This window comes from Nycticebus coucang, chromosome 12, assembly GCF_027406575.1.
Source record: "Nycticebus coucang isolate mNycCou1 chromosome 12, mNycCou1.pri, whole genome shotgun sequence".
NCBI classification, from domain to species: Eukaryota; Metazoa; Chordata; class Mammalia; order Primates; family Lorisidae; genus Nycticebus; species Nycticebus coucang.
Window position 1 is genome coordinate 60669876 of NC_069791.1, and position 5382 is coordinate 60675257.

A 5382-nucleotide genomic window follows, 5' to 3' on the forward strand; every position below is an offset into this window, starting at 1 on the left:
TGAACCATGGCAAAGAAAATCCTGTTTCTCTCAGAAGCACCCCTCCAAGAACAGATGCCCTCCGCATTGTGACTCTGCCACCCCTCTGGTCCCTCTCCTAGATAAAGTGCAGCAGAGATGGCCTGGCTGGGGGACGGGGTGGGAGCAAGCAGCCCCCAGCCCACAAAACCTGCAGCAGAGCCTCTGCCCGTGACTGGCATCCCCTGCTGTCCCGCACATGGCCACCATGCAAGCTTCCAACTTCCACCCAGCGTGCCATGATTTTAACTGCCTGCTCTCTTGATCCTAGTTTTTGTTGTTTTATTTTTTTTTTAAAGGAAGAGTAATTAGACGGTGATGTGGATGTTGTTTGATACAGTGCTTTCATTCAAAACCAGTTTCTCTTTTCTGCTTAGGAAGATCCTCAGTGGTGGTTAGGTTCTAAAGAGTTTTGTTCAAATAGCCGGGCCTTGTGGCGGGCGCCTGTAGTCCCAGCTACTCGGGAGGCTGAGGCAAGAGAATCGCTTAAGCCCAGGAGTTGGAGGATGCTGTGAGCTGTATGATGCCACGGCACTCTACCCGAGGGCCATAAAGTGAGACTCTGTCTCTACAAAAAAAAAAAAAAAAAGTTTTGTTCAGTCCTTGAAACACCCATTCAGTAGTTTGAGGTGAGATCCCAAATGCAAGTGTATAATGGATTTCACTTATTTCCTGCTTATCTTGGAAAATTAAATAGGGCATAAGAGAGAAGATATACTTAACTCACAATGAGTGCTTTGCATTAGATAGCATTATGGACTCTGTGGTAGGCACTCCCCTTCCTAAACAAGGGCATGCCAAGCCCTGCTGTGCTCTGGCACCTCCCCAACAAAGCAAGACAGGAGAGTTCTAGCCAGAGTGAGCAGCAGGGCTGCAGTCCCAGCCTGGCACTGTGTCTCACAAGTTAGATGTGTCGGGCAACAGGGTTCCCTAGAAAGTGGAGACAGCATAGGCTTGGGATCCTGCCCTATAGTGACCTGAATTAATCGTCATCCCTACATCCCTGCATCCCTTGCTGATTTCTGAAATGTCTGTGGCAAGAGTTTCTGCCTTCATGGGGGTCCTGGGCAGAGTGGGTGAAATGTCCCTGAGAAGCATTGCGGTGGTGTCCCATTGACTATCCCATGTGCTCAATGAATGCATGCCAGTCACCCTCCAGTCCACCACCTTCCTCGACCACACCACTGCCTCTTGTAGGAAGTCCACAGGCTCCTTAGGTCTCTTTGCCTCTCAGCAAAGAGCAGCACCTGACCTGCTTCTGGCCCAGAGCAGATGATGAGCCCAGGGCTCAGTGCAGCCTCCTTTCCCACTGCTGTGTACTGCTCTCTGCCTCTGCTTTGGATTACAGAAGTAATGTGTGCTCTAGTGCTTGGCATCTGCCCATGGTGGGAATGTGGCAACAGTATGGACTCTACAGATTATATATCATGGAAGAATATAAGGCAGAGCAGCTGCTCCCAGCCCATGGAGTAAACTGCTGACTGTGTCTGGCCTTCCTCGTCACTCTGAAATAGTGTCCAGGTCCATCTCCTTCAGCCTCTCTGAAGCCCTCCATGCCCCATCGCCTCTCCTTGATGCTGGCATTGGGTCCACACTCCTACTCCTATCCTGTCCATTTAGCTTGACTGAGACTGTGTCACCCCATTGAGCTAGCTTGCCTGTTAGAGGAACATGGAGTCCCCTCTCTCATGGTTTGACCTACAGTCCTCCATAAGGAGCAGCCCCTTGGCCTGTTAATTCTATGTATGAATTAGCACTGGATCAAAAGGAAGAAGATACCCATGCCCTAGAAGAGGAGGAAAGATTGCAGTGGGGGTGTAGTTGGCTGGCCCCAACATACACTGCACCTGCCGGGGGTGTCCCACTAGCTGGCTCTGCTCACCTCTTCCATAGGAATCACACAGAAAAATGAGAACAGTCCCTGACTTTTAGCCAGAACTGTCACGCTGTCAAGCTGTAATGGAGAGGCAGTTGAACGCAGTCGATAGCTGAGAGCTAAAGGCCACCTGCCATGCACATTAGGGAGGCAGCCATGCCTGGGTTCAAATCTGAATTCCCTTCCCGACTACAGTGAGACAGTCGGTGACCTCCCTCATCTTCCTGGGCCTCAGGAACAGAGCCACAAAGATGCCTTGGAGGTGCCTGTGAGGACGGCATGGCTCGTGCATGTAAAGGGCCTGACTACCCACCACATGCTGTGTTTTCATGATCTTCCGCAGGGCCAGAATGTGTGGGGCTGTGTTGTCCACAAAGGAACAGATCACCCCTAAACCCCCACTCCACCTGTTCCAAAACACCTTCCCAGCAATCCAAAATCAGTGAGCATCAGTGTGCTTAACTAGAAGAGATTTGTAAATATTTACAACATGCTTGGTCAAATTAATCATCTTATTTTACATCAGATTTAGGGATAATGCAGACATGGTCTTCTGTTGTTCTGTAGTAACTTTGTGTGTAAATTTTGGCCCCTGTTAGGATTGTAAATGTCTTGGGGAAAAGGACCACTTTAGCATTATGTTGCCTTATCTAATTCTTAACCATAACCCAGTGAGGTAGACAACACTGCTGGTGTTTTACAAATGATGAAACAGTTCCAGGAGGCCAGGTGACTGCTAGTGAGAGGCAGGGCAGGCCCAGGCTCCTGGCCCTTTAGCTGTGATATGCCTCTCTTATTCTCCTGGGCCAACCCCCTGCATGGTCAAGGCTTTGGAGTAGCCAGGAGCATCACACTGTAGGCTGGCAACACAAAGTGATTTTAGTAGTGCTGGCTGCCTCTGTGCTAAAAAATACTATGCTTTTATTTTGGTGCAGACCCAGTGTTCTGCCATAGACTTAATAGTATCCTTCATGTTAAAACAAAACAAAAAACTCCATGGCCTTGTTTATCTCATATGTAAGAATTTATGCTCTGGCTGGGGCAAGAGCCATAGAGGAGGACAGAGTGTTTAAAATTTAGTTTCTCAAGCCTTTTCCCCTTTGTAAGCTATTCTTAGGAAGAAGTCAAAAGGCTAGGTATGGTGATGGCACCTGTAGTCCTAGCTAATCAAGAGGCTGAGGCAGAAATATCACCTAAGCCCAGGAGTTTGAGGCTGCAGTGAGCTGATTATACCCATGTGCTCCAGCCTGGGTGACACAATGAGACTCTGCTGAGAGAGAGAGGAGAGAAAGAAATGGGAGAGAAAGCTCAAGGTGTCTGGGGAAATTGCTGTCAGTCTGAAGGCATGTGAGCTGGCTCTGCCTACAGCAAACCTGGCTAGATACCTGCCAGCTCTAGACCACAGCCTCACTACTGCCCTGGACAGCACGCCAGCTGCCAGAAGGAAAGGGCCTAGGTGTGCCCGTAATATTAACACAAACCTGTAAAATGGTGACAAATGTCACAGTGACATTTACGAAACAGTAAAGAAATCAGGACAGAAAAGATCTTACACCACACAGGAAGCTTGTCACAAGTCTCAAGTTTTTTATTTTCAGAACAGAGTCTGGTTTTATTTTTAAAAAGAGAAAGAAAAAGGAACCGTGATAAATGCTAGTGAGGTGCCACTTCCCTCCTTCTTCCAGGCTCTACCCGACAGCTCGCTCTCCTCCACAAAGCCCACAGACTCAGAACCAGAGCACATTAACATAGAATGGTCTTCAGAGAGGGTCTGCTCAGGGAGAGGAAGCCTCTGACTTGAAGGCAGATGGAGATTTCGAGTCCAGGGCTCTTTTCTGTGAACTGTGCACACTCTTGGCCTAGGCCTCAGGAAACAGTGCACCATCTTGGTTATCGGGTGCATGGGGAACATTTCAGGCTCACCCCAGCACTGTAGATGCCCTAGAAAGTAAGGCAAAGGAAGCTCTGGGGGTTGCCTTGTTGTGAATGGGGCAAGGGGAGTGAGTACAAGGAATCAAGAAAAACACACCCCTGAGCACAAAGTGCTTGCACCAAATATGTAAAAGAGGATGCCTAGGGGTGGGATGGAGGCCGTCAGAAGGGGCCTGAGCAGACCTGGTCCCTGCTAGAATCAGCCCATTGCCATCAGTCTCCTGACTGCCCAGGGAAATGGCAGCTCACTGAACTTATCACAGCCTCCTACCAAAAACCCAACATCACTCAGAGATTTCACAGTCAGGGAGACCACCAGGGAGATGGCTATCTAAATAGTAGAAAGGGGGTAGGTCAGGGGGCCAGCCAGGGGTGGCCATGGCTCAGACACAGTGTCCTTTCACAGTCACTGAGATTAGGTAGCAGACAAACAGCAAAGCTGGGGAGAGGACAGAGGGAGCAGCTGCTGGCACCCACCCAGGGCCTGGGCCCTGGATCCATGAGGACCACAGAAGAGGGGAGAGGAGTCAGCAGGGGGGAGGGAGGAGGCAAGAAAAAAACACTTAGTTGTGGAATCCAGCCAGCTGTGGGACTGAGCAGGTTGAGGGACTGGGAGCAGACAGTGCTTTGAGTGTAAACATTTTTCCTCTTTGTTCCCTGTTTTTGAAGAGCCAGGGGAAGTGCATCAGCCCCTGTTCTGTCAATGTGGATGTCCTCTGCCCACAAGCCCCCACCAGAGAGAGGGGCCCTCCCAGGAGGCCTTAGCCTGGGAGCGGAGCTAGTGGTCAGTGACTTGGCACTTCTAGCCCTCCCTTTGGTGCGGACTCTCGGAAAGACCAGAGACAGTACAGCTATGGCAGACCCTGCATGCCTACCCCAGCCAGATGCAGACAGCCCTCCCTCCTACCTTCCTGGCTGTGGCTTCACACACACCCCTGCAGAGAAGCAGTGAATGTTCTGCAAGTGCATTCTGGCTGGCTCCTCTCCTAACCACCTGTGCAGGGAGCATTGTGCCCAGGGCTCTCAAGAGCCATAAATTCCAAGAATGCCAGAGCTTGAAGACAACTTAGAGGTCACTCATCCACCTTCTAACTTTTAAATGTGAGAAAACGGAGGCACAGAAAGTAAAAATGATATGCCATTCAAAGCTAGTGAGTGGCTGGGCATGGTGGCTCATGCCTGTAATCCTAGCACTCTGGGGAGGCTGAGGCCTGAGCTCAGGAGTTCAAGACCTGTCTGAGCAAGAACTTGATCCTGGTCTATACTAAAAATAGAAAAACTAGCAGGGCATTGTGGCGAGTGCCTATACTTCCAACTATTTGGGAGGCGGAGACAGGAGGATGGCTTGAGCCTAGGAGTTGGAGGTTACTGTGACCTATGATGCCACTGCACTCTACTCGGGGCAACAGAGCAAGACTCGGTCAAAATAAAAGAAAAAAGACAAAAAAAAAAAAAACCCCAGTGAGTGACAGAGTCAGATCTAGAATCCATGTCCTTTTTTTTTTTGAGAGAGAGAGTTTCACTTTGTGGCCCTCGGTAGAGTGTCGTGGCATTAT